The 17,274-nt window shown below is 41.0% G+C and overlaps 1 protein-coding gene across 1 annotated transcript in view; it reads left to right on the top strand.

Annotated features, from left to right (window-relative positions):
* MSH3 (mutS homolog 3) overlaps positions 1-17,274 on the top strand; it is a 200,506-nt gene that overhangs the window by 161,910 nt on the left and 21,322 nt on the right. The window lies entirely within an intron of this gene.

Below are 17,274 nucleotides of genomic sequence, written 5' to 3'. Positions count from 1 at the left end.
GGTGGATTTGAAGGCCACCTATCATAGATTGACTAGCTCAGTGCTTTAGAGGTGGAGGAATAAAAATGGGCATCAGTGAGGCATAGGTACATCCTCTCTCCCTGTTCCATAGTATGTTATCTTTCTTCCTGCTGAGACACAACTTGTCCATATAAACAGCGGCCATTGGCTCTTATGAGGGCAGAGGAATGCAGTTTGGGTTATCTATTAGAGTTCAGGCTTGACGGGCTATCTTAGCAAAGCCAACTTGATCCTCTTTAGGCATCACAGGGCAATACATAGTTCTGGTGGGTTACCCGGATTTTATACACCTTTTATACAATTTTATAATTCCTTTCTGGTTTTTGTAAGATTCACAGATAGCGTGCTGTGAATGAAATGAATCAAATGAAATTCATCTGGCTGCAGAGAGCCTAGGCAAGGCTCTGTTCATCACATATTCCCCTTTTTATGATCTGTAGGTAGTAGTACTTGTGTGGTGCATAGAGCTTAGTCCAAGTCATTCATACTCAGTCCAATTTCATACCCCTCCCCCACCAAAATATGTTTTTAAATATAGAAATATTTAAGTAAATACTGATTGCTAGCTTTGTAGCTGGGCAGGAATTTCCTCTTTGCTAACTGAGCAGGTCATTTGGATGAGGGTCAAGGGGTTCGCTTTCCTGTAAGCACCATCATGAACATTAGTCTGGAAAATTTAGCCTGTTATTGACATTGTACAGAGAGGATAGAGTTTTTTCCCATTTGGGATGCACTGTTTGTTCTTGTTTTGTCTTGTACTGGAGTTAATGCTAGGTCCTCAGCTCAGGAAACTAAATTGGGACAAGAGGTGTAGACATTAGTGATCTTTCTGTTGGGAACAAGTTTCATTACTTGCACTGTGTGGAGTGACTATTCCTCTCCAAAGGGAGAAGGCAAATTGTTGACCAGCTATTAGTATACAGCATTCTCAGGAAAGGACTAGTGGGTCTGTATTGAACTGAAGCGAATCCAGAGAGACATTGCTGCTGGATAACTGGTTATAACATTCAGGTTACTGTTTCGTGACAAAATTATTTGTAAAGTTGTGGACTTTAATCCACATTTTATGCATGTAAGGGAAGAGGTGATACTTGGCACATTACTGTCATGTGAGTTGGAGTTCACAGTATTGCCAGCTCTCATAAGAACATAAGTGGTCATACTGGCTCAGACCAGTGGTCCATCTAGACCAGTATCCTGTCTTGTGACAGTGGCCTGTGCCAGATGCCCCAGAGGGAATGAACAGAACAGAGCAATTACCAAGTGATCCATTCCCCTGTCATCCAGTCCCAGCGCCTGGCAGTCAGAAGCATAGGGGACATTCAACTTTATAGTAACTCTAGCAATGTAGGAGTGTGCAGCTTTTTTACCTGTCTCACGATGAAAAGCTGTCAGCTTATGAATGAATATTCAAAATGGCCACCATCTCCCATTCCTGTCAGTGGGGCTGTTACCCAGGGTCTTAAAACCCAAAGCAGTGGTAATCCAGGCAGTGTCGAAATAAAATCATAGACTCATAGGACAGGAAGGGACCTTTGGAGGTCATCTAGTCCAGTCCCCTGCACTCATGGCAGAACTAAGTATTATCTAGACAATTCCTGACAGGTGTTTGTCTAACCTGCTCTTAAAAATCCCCAATGATGGAGATTCCACAACCTCCCCAGGCAATTTATTCCAGTTCTTAACCACCCTGCCAGTTAGGAATTTTTTCCTAATGTCCAACCTAAACCTCCCTTGCTGCAATTTAAGCTCATTGCTTCTTGTCCTATCCTCAGACATTAAGAAAAACATTTTTTCTTCCTCCTCCTTGTAACAACCTTTTACATATTTGAAAACTGTTATGTCCCCCCTCAGTCTTCTCTTTGCCAGACTAAACAAACCCAGTTTTTTCAATCTTCCCTCATAGGTCATGTTTTCTAGACCTTTAATCATTTTTGTTGCTCTTCTCTGCACTCTCTCCAATTTGTCCACATCCTTCCTGAAATGAGGCACCCAGAACTGGACACAATACTCCAGTTGAGGCCTAACCAGCGCAGAGTAGAAGGGAAGAATTACTTCTTGTGTCTTGCTTACAACACTCTAATGCATCCCAGAATGATGTTCGCTTTTTTTGCAACAGAGTTACACTGTTGACTCATATTTAGCTTGTGGTCCACTATGACCCCCAGATTCCTTTCCGCAGTACTCCTTCCTAGGCAGTCATTTCCCATTTTATATGTGTACAACTAATTGGTCCATCCTAAATGGAGTACTTTGCATTTGTCCTTACTGAATTTCATCCTATTTACTTCAGATCATTTCTCCAGTTTGTCCAGATCATTTTGAATTTTAATCCTATCTTCCAAATCACTTGCACCCTCCCAGCTTGGTATTTGTGATGGGTTTGGTCACAGAGACTCCCTTGGGACAGTCACCTGATGTGCTGAGACTACCTCTGAGCCCGTTTTCTCTGCCAGTTTGGGCCTTCAGAACCCTGCCTTGTTGAGCTAGATACACTAATCTGCCGCAACACAGACCTAGGGTCTGACCCATGCCCCCAGAGCTGCAGATTTAACTGAAAATGGTTTAGCAAGTGCTCCTGTCTCTAGCACCCACTCCCAATGGGATCCAAACCCCAAATAAATCCTTTTACTCTGTATAAAGCTTATACAGGGTAAACTCATAAATTGTCCGCCCTCTATAACACTGATAGAGAGATATGCACAGCTGTTTGCTCCCCCAGTATTACTTACTTACTCTGGGTTAATTAATAAGCAAAAGTGATTTATTAAATATAAAAAGTAGGATTTAAGTGTTTCCAAGTAATAACAGACAGAACAAAGTAAGTTACCAAGCAAAATAAAACAAAACAAGCAAGTCTAAGACTAATACAGTAGGAAACTGAATACAGATAAATCTCACCACAGAGATGTTCCAATAAGCTTCTTTCACAAACTAGACTTCTTCCTAGTCTGGGCCCAATCCTTTTCAGACCAACGTTGTGGTTTATGACCTGGGTCCAGCAATCACTCACACCCCCATAGTTACGGTCCTTTGTCCCAGTTTCTTACAGGCATCTTTTTGGGGTGGAGAGGCCATCTCTTGAGCCAGCTGAAGACAAAATGGAGTGCTTCCCGGGTCTTTTATATTCTCCCTCCTGTGGGCGGAAACCCCTTTGTTCTTCTGTGCAAAATCACAGCAACAAGATGGAGTTTGTAGCCACCTGGGCAAGTCACATGTCCATGAATGATTCAGCTTTTTGCAGGCCAACACCATTATTAGATTGAACATTCCCAGGAAAGATAAGGTGTGGATTGGCGTTTCCCAAAATCCATTGTCAGTTAAGTGTTTCTTGATGGGGCACTTACTCAGAATAGTCCTTTCTGAAGAAGCTGATCAAATGCTTTACTGATGCTACTTAGAATCAAACATATTGAGATACAAGTACATAACCAGTATTCATTACTTCAAATACAAAAATGATACACACATACAGCCAGCATAATCATAACCAGCAAAATGATCTATACAGTCACAGTTCATGTCAATAACGTCACAGTAATGTCCGCAAACGTTATACATGTATGCTCTATGCCATTATCTAAATCATTGATGAAGATATTGAACAGAAACAGACCCAGAACTGATCCCTGCGGGGACCCCACTCGTTATGTCCTTCCAGCATGACTGTGAACCACTGATAACTACTCTCTGGGAACGGTTTTTCAACCAGTTTTGCACCCACCTTATAGTAGCTCCATCTAGGTTGCATTTCCCTAGTTTGTTTATAAGAAGGTCATGTGAGATAGTATCAAAAGTTTTACTTAAGTCAAGATATACAGTGTCTACCACTGTCATCCTATCCACAAGACTTGTTACCCTGTCAAAGAAAGCTATCAGGTTGGTTTGATGTGATTTGTTCTTGACAAATCCATGCTGACTTATCACCTTATTATCTTCTAGATATCTGCAAATTGATTGCTTAATTATTTGCTCCATTATCTTTCTGGGTACAGAAGTTAAGCTGACTGGTCTGTAATTCTCTGGGTTGTCCTTATTTCTCTTTTTATAGATTGGCACTATATTTATCCTTTTCCAGTATTCTGGAATCTCTCAATTAAAAAAAAAATAGATCAATGGGAACACAACACTTCCAGCTGATGAAAGATTGATACAAGCACGCTCTTATCGAAAACTATTGTTTATTAGATTTAATCACATACAGATATAAGCAATAGGTTTAGAACATACCAAATAATTACCTAAAATCTGAGATGATATTGAGTAATTAGCAGCAGGTCAGTGATGGCCGGTCACTTCTCCGCTGGGGATATGGTGTCAAGAAAAAGTCTCTCAGGATAGCGTCAAAGAACTGCTCCAAAGTACTCGCTGTTATCTGGTCTTTTTATAACTAATTTTTACAAACCACACTGCTCATAGTGACCCCTGCTGGGTCATCACTTCACCTAACTTCAATAAACTACTTATTAACAAAACATTCCTAACAATCTTAGCCTTAATAAGTTTCTATATCAAAGGTGCCCAAACTCAAGATCTCCATCCACTTATTTTCTTTCAGTCTCATAATTTGTTGACTTTTTTCTCCCCTCCTCCCATTCTGATTAGCAGAAACAGCAAACCTGTAGCTGTTACTTGACCTTGCCTCCAAAAACCCTACTTGTCCAAATTAACCCTTAACTATGTGGTGTTCTATTGTATTAATTAATAGTGGCTGACTGCACACAGTATGGCTGTGATTAGCTTGGTCAAGTTCTGGGTTAACACTCTCCTCAATTCCAGGGCTGAAGCCAGCAATATTGCCACCACTTCCCTACAATTTATCTTCATGTGGAGGTGGGGCTACCCTTCATAAAGTAGCCTGCCACCTCCCACTGTTTTCAGTGAGATTGAAGCCACGCCCACAAGCAGAATGACTGCTCCTCTATGATTCAGGGAGCTGGGACAGGGCATAGGGACTGTGAGAAGCAGCAGAGGGACCGTGAAAGGTGAATATGGAGAATGAGTACTTGATGTCACTAAAAATACTAAAAGCTGCCAAGCCTCCTATAATTGGGGAAACATTGATTGCATCCTGTGGCTTGGGTGATGTTAATGTTATGTTCGGATCTGCTGCTTCCAGTCAGGCAAATTCCCCTCTGTAATGATGCTATCAGCTGATAACTTCGGAGATGACTGCATATATTTTAACAAACAATTTTCAAAGAGTTTAGGTGAAACCATTACTTCTCAATATAAATATATGAGACTATAGATATGCCATCTTTTGCTAGATTTCAACAATTATCCAGTGTAAATGGGAAGGATCCACTTCCTGAGGACTTCCTGTTTTGCTATCTGCAGACAGGACATGCTACAGGGGGGAAAATTCTTTGAAGCTTTCCAACAATCTGTTTTTGCAGCTGAGTTGGGATTTTTGATATTTGCACTGATGAGTTATGACAGGAAAATATAGCAGCACTGTAACTAGAATCCAGTCTATTGCACCTCAAGTCACTTGGCATGTTATTGAGTTTACTGGGCAACTTTGGCTGCAAAGTATGCCATAGGAACTCAAATACTAGATGAGGCTGTAAAAGTTGTAAACTTTATTAAAGGTAAGTCCACCTAAATTATTAACATTATTTTATGTAAATAAATGGATACTACATTGACAGCATCTCTTGCTCATTGAAAGTCATTAGCTTTCATGTGGCAAAGCTTTAAATCACTTATTTGAGTCAGAGAAGACCAGTATTTTCCATGCTGACTGCGCCTCTGCTCTTGCAGATCACTTTTGGCTTGCTCTGAATATTCTTTCCAAGTCTGGAATATGATGTGGATTCTCAACCTTTTAAATATTTTTATCAGTGATCTAGACCAGTGTTTCTCAAATGCGGCCACCAGGGGGTTCTCCTGTGGCCACAACAGCCTCTTTCACAGAGATGGGGGAGGGGGCAAAGCAGTGGCCCCTCCCTGCAGCCCTCAGAGGCGAGCTTCAGCCCCCCTCCCCTGGTTCAGCGAGAGGATCTGGCAGCAGGCTTTAGTCCCCTCCTACCTAGCTTCAGCCGCAGGACTCCTGAGATGGGCTTCAGCCCCTCCTCTGGAGTCCTACTTCAGGGCTCTGGGTTTCAGCCCCTCCCGCAGGGGAGCAGGGCTCCAGCTGGGGGCTCTGGGCTTCAGCCCACCCTGGTTCCAGCCACAGAACTCTGGGCTTCTGCAGAACCGGCCTTACCGGGCGCTGTGGTCCAGAGGCAAGAAGTGGGCTGAGCGTGGGGCCATGGAAGGGAGCCCAGGCAATGGGGGGAGAAGCAGTGGGGCCCAAGGGAGGCAAGGAGGGCCGGGGGCACCAAAATATAACTCTACATTATTTTAATTATTGAGTGGGGAAAAAAAACCCACATCAATCAATTACAATGATTTGGATATGTAAAATGTATATTTATTTGTTTTTCCTAAAGTTAATTACATAAGTATTTTAGGAAAAATTGAGCGGTCATCAGCAAGAGTTGGTGGCCGCACTCTGAGGCCACCAAAAATTTGTGAGAACCCTTGATGTGGACAATTATATAAATCCTTGCTGGTAAAGTTTGTGGATGACACAAAGATGAATTGGTAATAAATAATGAGGCTGACAGGATACTGTTAGAATGATCTAAATGAGCTGGTTAAATGGTCACAGTCCAACAAAATGTGTTTTGTTACAGCCACATGCAGGGTGTCAGATGTGCGAACCAAGAATTCTGGTTATACCTTCAGGATGAAGGACTCTATTTTTGAAAGAAGTGATCCGGAGAAGGACATAGAATTCAGTGTGAGCTGTCAGTGCAATGCTGTGGCAAAAAGGGTTAATAAGCTCCTTGGTTGTATGAAAAGGGGAATATCAAATAGAAGTAGGGAACTAGTCTTGTTTTTGTACACAGGATTGTTAAAACTGCTACCAGAATAGTGTGTGTCCAGTTCTGCTATCTGTACTTCAAGAAAGATGTGGAAATACTAGAAAGAGTACAAAGGAGGGGCTGGAAAACAAACCTTGTGACACAAGGCTTGGGGAGTTCAGCTTACTCAGCTGATTGAAGAGAAGGTTGAGAGGTGACTTGATCACTTTGTTTAGGTGCCTACATATGGAAAAGATGTCTGATAGCAGGGGGTTTTCAGTCTTGCGGATAAAGGCATATCAAGGTCCAGCTGGAACTTGCAATTAGACAAATTCAACCTTGAAATAAGACTCAATTTCCTAGGAGTGGGACAGTTTATTGCATGAGATGGTGGACTCACCATGCCTTGGTGTCTTTAAAGATTAGAGATCTTTCTAAAATGCATGCATTAATCAAGCTTCTCGGAGAAGTTCTATGGCCTACATATGCAGGGGTTCAGGCTAGCCTTTGGGGTTAGTGAATCTGTGAATCCCCCTGTTCATCCCCTTCCTTCATGGTCCCTAAGGAGAACAGGATTGCCTACATTGTTCTCAACGTGCTTGTAACACTTGCAGCTCTGCATTAAGTCAATGACTATAATAAAATCAGGTTTCAGAGTAGCAGCCGTGTTAGTCTGTATCCGCAAAAAGAACAGGAGTACTTGTGGCACCTTAGAGACTAACAAATTTATTAAAGCATAAGCTTTCGTGGACTACAGCCCACGAAAAGGTATGCATCCGAAGAAGTGGGCTGTAGTCCACGAAAGCTTATGCTCTAATAAATTTGTTAGTCTCTAAGGTGCCACAAGTACTCCTATAATAAAATCTTATTCTTCAGGGCTTCAGCAGGCATCAAGAAGGAATTTTTTTTCCCCACTGCACAGTTGTCCAGAAGTATCCTGGGATTTTTTTTTCTTTCTCTGAAGTATTAGAGATTGGCCACAGCTGAATATAGGATACTGGATGGGGTTGACCAGTGCTGTGACGTGGTACAGATAATCTTATCATTTAGATGCCTGAGCAGACTCTCTTGCTCATGTGCTCAGGGTCAAACTGATTGCCAGATTTGGAATCAAGAAGGAATTTTTCCCTAGATCAGGTTGGTTCACCTGCTCAGATCATCTGGGCATATCTTATCTACTCAATCAGTGCTATTGCAGGGGCCTCTGGCATTGGTGGCATCTCAGTCTCTCCTGTTCTCTGTCTGTGGCACACAACAGCTTAGATTCCTGAGGATTGAAATGTTTTAGTCTAACTCCAGTGATTGGGCTCAATGTAGAGGTGACCAGTTATGAAATTTAAGAGGTGGTATACAAGAGATGAGACTAAATGATTTAATGGCCCTTCTGGCCTTTAACTCTGAAACAATGAAACTTGAGGGCAAATGTTGAGGTTGTGAACATCCTTCCTTTCCCTTATTTCCAAGTGTGAGGGGAGTCCCACCTAGAGAAGTGGGCAATCCTGGTATGGAAGAGGTTAAAAACCACTGTTGGGGGCCAGTCCGGACTCCCTCCCTTCAAGATTAACAATATCTTGTACTAAATTTCAAATGTAATGTGCACTACATTTGGATTATATATAGTTTGGTGTTTGAAAGAATCTTTCTCTGGAGTTATTCCATAATTGCCTATTTCAGGCTTTCCTGTGCCTTTCTCTGAATCATCTGGTACTGGCAACAAGGTAGTGGTCTAGATGAACCACTGGTTTGATCTGATATGACTATTCCTAGGTTCATAGCCATTATATAAAGTGCTTTTGAAAATTCAGCTGAGTTCAGGGAAATGGCAAGCCCTTTATGAATACAAAATAACTTTACCAAAAGTCCTCAGTGTACTGTTTCCATCTATTAATGTGAAAACCATAACCACCATCTGGGCTAGCATAGAAGATCTCAAGGGAAAAACAATTAGTACAGAAACAAATTCTGAATTCCTCAGCAGGAATTAACGCTCCTTAAAAATTCTTGAAAAACTAGTTGCTAGTATTAGGAGTAATATGCAAAAAGTGCACAGCTATCACTAGGTACAGTGAGATTTGCAACAAAATACCCTACAATATGTTGGTCTGTGTCTGGAAAGGAGGTTTGAAAAGATCATTAAGGCAGAGAAACGCTTGCTTGGGGAACTAACAATTTTTGTTGCAATAAAGTTTGCTTAGTCACTTAAAGTGAAGCTCCTTCTCTTCCCTGGTTTTTGTGAAGTTCTTTCATCCTTGATTTAACCTAACTACCATTTAGATTGGGCTTCTCTGACTATCTACGACTTTGTCCAGATTAAAAAGGAAAGGTTCATCTATCATGTTGAATACTCCAGTTATCTCCCTCCCCTTGCTGCTGCATTTGAATCCTTTCTTTGGTCCTGATCCTGCAAACACTTAAGCACGTGCTTAACTTCATTACCATGAGTAGTCCTACTGATTTCAATGATTTTACTACTCATGGTAATAAAGTTGAGCATGTGTGTAAGTATTTAAGGATCCTGACCCTTTGTTTTCCCCTGGTCAGCTTTCCCAGAAGGTATGTCTACACAGCCATTAAAAACCCGTGTTTTGCCTGTGGGGCAGGCTCCTGGGGCTTGAGTTAAGGGGCAGTAATTAACTGCAGTATAGATGTTAAGGCTCACCTGTGTCCTAAAGCTCGGGCTGCAGCCCAAGCCTGAACGTCTACACGGCAATTGAACAGTGCCTGAGCCTGAGAGCCCAAGTAAGCTGTGAGTTTTTAATTGCAGTGTAGACATACCCAGAGTGGTGCTGCTGGTGCAGATGGGAACCATAGTGAACAGCTTCCCCCAGTTGACCGAGTTTGGAACCATACCTTTTGCTTAACTTTCCCTTTTACAAAACATTCAATTTAACATTATTTTAAGCATGCTTCTAGGATAAGAATGTTACTGTACTCTAGACAAATGAACACTGATACCAAAAATATGGCTTCATCCTTCCTTGACGCTACGTCAATCAGAATAACTTTACATTTTACTCAGTAGAGTAAGATTTTCATTTGGGAGCTAAGCAATATTTTTTTTCTCACTATTGTAATTTCCTAAGCAATAAAATTCAAATACCAAAACCAGGCTTTAAAAATAGCAAGACAGTTATACGTTGATTAGTTCTTTTTCATTACTATCTACACAATTTATACGGCTTATTTAGTCATTCACTTTTACATAGAAAATCAAGGTGATAATAGCATATTTCCAAAATTACAGATTAATATAGACTTCATAAAACATCCCTGGCATCTCATACTTGCTTCTATGTACATGTTGCACACAAATTGACACCTCTAGCGTCCAGGACATGGAAATGCAGTGAAGATATTACTCAATCCCAGCAATGTTATACAGAGAAAAACCACAAGTTTTAAACATTTAAAAATGTTTAATTTGTGTTAATTTCAAAATAACTATAAAATATTAACCAAAACAGTGTTATAAAGCATTCCATCCACATTTTAGTTACATAACCTTATACAAATTGTTTTAACACAGAATCCAAGTAAGCTGAATATATCTCAAATCCTTGAATATTTCTGTGCTATTCCAATTTTTGTGGAATAGGGTAAAGGACTGCAGATTAACTTGTTCTAATCAAATAATTTTCAAGTTATAAATACTGCTGAAAATCTTAAAAATAAGAGATGATGTTGGATAACTTATGCATGTGTGCATAAAAAAGCAGTGTTCCCAGAAATGTTCTTGTAACTGCCTATTATAATTTTGCTTTTGTGTCTGTAAATCATTGCATTTAGTCCTGTCAAGTTTCTGAAAACTTGGTGAATATTTAAAAACCTCATAGAAGCCAATCAGACTTTCTAATTCCAGAAAACTTTGAAATGGGCTGTCCATTTTGACAGAAATATAATAGCACTAAACATAGTGACTTCTTTGATTAGTGACTATAGTTAGTGCTACTGAACAGTGTTTGCTAGATCCTTTGTTCAAACAATGTCAACAGAAAGGATCTTTTGGGTCACATATGTTTACATAGGAAAGGAGGCTGCAACTGTTGCTCTTAGTGTTGGAGTTCCACACTTCAAGTTCTCCATGCATGTGCCAATGCATTTTTTCCTTGAAAAGAGTCATCTTCCCATGGGCATGGACCTCAGTCCACTACCCACTTTATAAGGACGGTTGGTTCCTCTGCCAATTTCCACCCCTCCTTTTCAACTTAAGTTTTCCACTTCCTCTGTTTCCTGGAGCGTTCATTCTGTCAAGCAGGCTTCATTCTGTCAAGCAGGCTTCTTGACAAAAAAGGGCACAAATATTTTGTCCAACTGCTGCATAAGGCTCATTTAGTTTGGTCCAAAAGACCTAGGTTGCCTGCATTCTCCACCAGTCTGTTACCAGCTCAATTAAGGGCACCCTGCCTGTACCCTACTGAGGGCTTAAGGCGTGACCCAATCAATTTAAAGCACCCCCACCCTTTCCCTTTGGAGGGCTCAGAGAGTAAGGCACATATCCTTACCCATGGGGCTCAGGAAGAAACCTGGTTAATTTAAGTACCCGCCCTTTCCCTTGTGACTCAGGGCTCTACGGGTCTGTGGAACCTTTTCCCAGCGAAAGAGCCTTACACAGTTATCCTCTAAACATCTATTTATTAGCAACACACAGAGAATACATATACCAAGCACATCTCTTAGGCTCATCATTCCCAATATACAGACAAATTTCACCCGATGGCCAGTCAGGATCCAATCATTTGGGGGTTCCCAGCGATGCTTCTGCATGTCACGGTCGTGCAGAGCGGCAGAGTTCTAGCAGCTTGATCTTGCACTACAGTCCGGAAATGGTTCCCAAAAAGCATTGTTTTTTATTTACATTATATAAGTAAAACTAGCTACCTCCTTCAAATTCAAATTTATGAAACCTATTACATTATTCCACTCTTCTAAATAACAAAAAATTTAACCAATTACATACTGGCACCCACGTGTCCTCCTTCCTGCCCAAGTTTTTTACATTTTATTTTTTATGCCCAAGTTGTAACTTAGTTGTGACCTTCTCTATTTGTCCAGATAGTCAGCATAAAATACTGGTCAGAGCTTATCTTACCATTTGTTGTTTCTTTCTGTATTCTCCCTAATTTCCCAGCGTCTTTACAACCTTGGTGGCTGTAACTTTTGTTAGGGACTTTCTTGAGGTGGGGGTGCTTTATCAGCAGCAGAACATTCTTTTTTTTTAATTTTAGTGGTGAACTCCCTGAATTTCAACCAAGGCTGGTTTAATATTGGGGGGTGGGGGGCGTTGATTGGGTCTCAGGCCTACAACTAGAGCCACGAGAAAGAGGAGAGTACCCTGGGGTCACAGGAGTTGCCAACACGCTTTAGCAGACAAGTACTCACATCTCTTCCCTTTTGCTTATCTCATTCCTTCCACATTTGCTTTCACTTCACTGATTGGCTGCAGGGAAATTAGATATTCCTAGCTTGGGGCCAGGAGGTTTATGACAGTTTAGGAAAAAAGGGGATGTCTTTCCATTCCCTCCAGAGGAGGGGTGACAAGGATCTTATTACTTCTTGGTCCTTGTTTTTCCCTTTTTGGAAGGAATGAGGCTTCAACAAAGTTGTTTTAATGACAAGTGATGTATTTGCACAAAGCTGATGTAAAAAAATATGTAAAAAAAAAATATTTTAGCAAATGTTTATGCTATTGAGTTACCTCTGTTGAGATGGGGAAACTTGAGCTCACTTAATGTCTCATACTTCCTTGAGTAGTTGGTACGAGGTAAGTATAGGGAATTACAACCTAGATGGAGCTACTATAAAAGTGGGATGCATAACTGGTTGGAAAACCATTCCTAGAGAGTAGTTAGCAGTGGTTCACAGTCAAACTGTAAGGGCATATAGAATGGCGTCCTGCAGGGATCAGTTCGGGGTCTGGTTCTGTTCAATATCTTCATCAATGATTTAGATAATGGCATAGAGAGTACATGTATAAAGTTTGCGAACAATACCAAGCTGGGAGAAGTTGCAAGTGCTTTGGAGGATAAGATTAAAATTTAAAATGATCTAGACAAACTGGAGAAATGGTCTGAAGTAAATAGAATGAAATTCAATAAGGACAAATGCAAAGTACTCTACTTAGGAAGGAACAATCATTTGCACACATACAAAATCAGAAATGACTGTCTAGGAAGGAGTACTGCAAACAGGGATTATATTGGATCACAGGCTAACTATGAGTCAACAGTGTAACACTGTTACAAAAAAAGCACATGTCATTCTTGGGTGTATGAGCAAGAGTGTTGTAAGCAAGGCACGAGAAGTAATTATTCCGCTCTACTCCATGCTGATTAGACCTCAGCTGGAGTATTGTGTCCACTTCTGGGTGCCACATTTCAGGAAAGATGTGGAAAAATTGGAGAAAGTCCAGAGAAGAGCAACAAAAATGATTAAAGAACTAGAAAACATGACCTATGAGGGAAGACTGAAAAAATTTGGGGGAACGTGATAAGTTTTTAAGTACATAAAAGGTTGTCACAAGGAAGAAGGAGAAAAAATATTCTCCTTAACCTTTGAGGATCGGACAAGAAGGAATGGGCTTAAATTGCAGCAAGGGAGGTTTAGGTTGGACATTAGGAAACATTTCCTAACTGGTTAAGCACTGGAAGAAATTGTTCAGGGATATTGTGGAATCTCCATCATTGGAGATTTTTAAGAGCAAGTTAGACAAACACCTGTCAGGGATAGTCTGGATCAGGAGTTTGCAAACTTCATTGCACCGCGACCCCTTCTGACAACAAAAATTACTACATGACCCCAGGAAGGGGGACCGAAGCCTGAGCCCCACCATCCCGGGCAGGGAGGGGAAGAGGGGGAGAGAAGCCTGAGGGCTTCAGCCCCAGGCAGGGGGCCAGTAACCTGAGCTCTGCCACCCAGGGCTGATGCCCTTTGGCTTTGGCTTGGGCTCCAGGTGGTGGGGCTCTGGGTTTGGCCCTGGGCGGTGGGGCCCAACAAGTCTAAGCCAGCCCTGGCAACCCCATTAAAATGGGTTTGCAACCCACTTTGGGGTCCCGACCCACAGTTTGAAAAACGCTGGTCTAGATAATACTTAGTCCTGCCATGAGTGAAGGGGACTGGACTGATGACCTCTCGAGGTCCATTCCAGTCCTACGATTCTATGATTTTTAAGTGGTGGCTGAACTGCTGGAAGAACTGTAATCTCTCTTGCTGCCATGTAAAACACTAGGAATGTACTGAAGTTGGCAACCTCTTTTTCATTGTGACTTTACTGACTAGAATGGTTTTGCAGTTTTTAACACAATCCTATCCAGTTCTATCAATTTAGGTTGATGGTTTTTAATTACAGAATGTTGACCACAGATAGGTGAAGTTTTTAACTGTACCTTGTGGCTTGTAGTAGTTTTCAGCAAAAATCAATGCAGTTCACATCCTGAAGGTTAAAGGTGATCGTCGGATAAATTGCTTGTAATTTATCTGATGTATTGCACTTTTTAAATATGTTTCTGTTGACCATGCCTATAAAGTAATAAATTTAAGGGGTGACTTCCACTTGTCATTTCAATTTGTCTGTGTGGTATGAGAGAAATTTACTGAAAGATAGGATTAGGAGAATGGATGTTAAAATGACATGGGACACATTGCATACAAAATCTGGCTGGGCTGGTGGCTTATGGTGTCAGGTAGTAAAAGGAGTAACATCAGGCTACCAGTCCTTGGGAATATCACAGGTCCACAGTACTGTAAAAAATAAAAATACAAGTGAAAGACTGAAAGTTTAAACTCTTATTATACAGCACTGTATCTCCATTCATTTAGAATAGTTACCATACTGTGTGTATTTCTTCAGTTAGAATTTGCATATTAAGTGTATAATAGTTCTGATGACGTGAGCGTATTTTTCATAAATGGGATTTCTTCCGTTTTATTGAAAGTCTGCTTTGAGTGCATATCATCCATGTAACCTTGCAAATGTTTATAGTTAGGACATTCTTCATGAATAATGGAAAAATAAACATTCTAGCACCGTGTTATTCAAAATACAGTAATGCATTCTGTCATAGTTAGAATAAGGATTATTTTTGTTAATTCTATCCTTTCTGTTTGTGTAAATTGTTTTTCTTGTTATGAATATATGGATTTGAATCAGCAAAGAAATTGCTTAGTGAAAATAAGGAAAGGTATTCCCTTGTTGTGTGTGTGTCTTTGTCTGAAGAGTACTGCTTGGGCCTACCCTGAGGCACACTTTGTAATACCTCTAATAAAAATAATTATTTTAAATGCTTACTTGTACAAGTTTGAGTTTTCTGCCATTGACTAATTAGTGCAATACTTGCTGAATTGTAGATTCTTTATCTTTCTTTTAAAATATTGCTTTATTTTTAGTAGAGGTATTACATATTAATTTATTGACATGGCTTTTGTAATCAGCTACCAACTTGATCATTGTTCATTACATATTTAAAAATATATCGGGTTTTATTTTCCAATATTTACAAGGTGTGCCTCAGGGTAGGCCCAAGCAGTACTCTTCAGACAAACAAAGACACGCACACAACAAGGGAATACCTTTCCTTGTCTCCTCCCTGGAGCGCTGTGCCAAATCTGATCGCCTAATTTTAAACTCTTAAAAATTCATGTTGACCATCGGATGTAAATGTTCTAATACATGCTAGCTTCCATCTCACCTTTGTGCACAAAGTAGTAAGGCTAATCGTGTTTAAATAAATGTAGCACTCAGATATTTATGACTGCGGTAGGAGAGGATGTGGAATGTTCGAGGTACCCAGTTCCCAACTTCGTTTCTCTGGACTGTCAGATCCTTCTCTTTCTGACAGGTGAGCTTCACTTTTTTGACAATTAAGTTAATAATTCAGCCTTCCAGTTGGCACATCCACTGGAAATGGGAGTCTGAGTATGTATTGTTTGATGTATGGAGAGAAGCGTATTTTTCCCTTTGTTGTTTTAAGGAAGGGTGAGGTGGGAAGGCTACCACATATCTAAATGTTCACATAGCACAGAGGTGGCCAACCTGAGCCTGAGAAGGAGCCAGAATTTACCAATGTATATTGTCAAAGAGTCACAGTAATACATCAGCAACCCTCCTATCAGCTTCCCCACCCTGCTCCCAGCATCTTCCACCCACCGGCAGCCCCGCCAATCAGCACCTCTCCCTCCCTCCCCGCACCTCCTGATCAGCTGTTTTGTGGCGTGCAGGAGGCTCTAGGGGAGGACCGAGGGCACTGCACGCTCAGGTGAGGGGGCAAGAAGGGGTGGAGTGGGTGCAGGGCCTGTGGCAGAGCCAGGGGTTGAGTAGTGAGCACCCCCCAGCACATTGGAAAGTTGGTGCCTGTAGCTCCAGCCCAGAGTCGGTGCCTATACAAGGAGCCTCATATTAACTTCTGAAGAGCCGCATGTGGCTCTGAAGCCACAAGTTTGTCACCCCTGACATAGCATAATGGGAACTGGGAGACTAGTGGGTTCTATATGTGGTGTACCTCACCCAGTGCATCAAATGCCCTAATAACTATATGGATGAAGCCAGACATTCACTACACTCTCAAATGAACTCACACAGAAAAATGCTAAAAGATACAAACATCCTATCACCTGTGGACAAACACTTTTCAAAAAATCATCACTCCATAGTTGACTTCTCAGTCTTTGTCCTCAAAGGAAGCCTGCACATCATCTTCAAAAAACAAGCCTGGGAACTTAATTTATAACTTGGCTAGAATTAAAACTGAAAACCATGGACTTAACAGAGGTTTTGTGACCCATTACAACAATTGGTAAGACACCATACTCCCTGCAAGCTTCTGTTGTTCTACATCTTCAGAGGTGTTGATTAGCCATTTCATTTTCAGTGATCTCAAAAACTTGCGAACCCCTTATGTGTAACAATCTGTTGCACCTTGTATTTAGCTTGGACCCTCTGGTTACCTTCTCCAGACCTGAGGAAGAGCTCTGTGAAGCTCAGAAGCTTGTCCCTTCCACCAATAGAAGTTTATCCAATGGAAGATATTACCTCACCCACCTTGTCTTAGAATCAGAATGTTAGGTTTGGAAGAGACTTCAGGAAGTCATCTAGTCCAATCCCCTGCTCAAAGCAGGACCAAAGCAGTCTTCTTCACTAATTCCATTTTTTTAGTATAACTTCCTATTTTTACTTTAGTAAATTGATTTTTGAAATGACATTTTAGTCCACAGATGCTTTTTTGTGGGGGAAGGACAGGAATTGCTAGGTTACTTTAGAAGAGTATTTTATGTACTCTTTTCTCAACTTCCCTTTTTTGGGATCATGGAAAGGATCTCTTTCTTTTATCATGGCACTAATATTAACTTTGTAAATCACATTGGTGATGTATTCAGGGTGAAGCGTACTTACTTCAATGTTAATCGT

Source organism: Malaclemys terrapin, chromosome 6 (genome assembly GCF_027887155.1).
Source record: "Malaclemys terrapin pileata isolate rMalTer1 chromosome 6, rMalTer1.hap1, whole genome shotgun sequence".
Lineage (NCBI taxonomy): Eukaryota > Metazoa > Chordata > Testudines > Emydidae > Malaclemys > Malaclemys terrapin.
The sequence above is the reverse complement of the archived record's forward strand: the minus strand, read 5'-3'. Positions and strand labels throughout refer to the sequence as shown.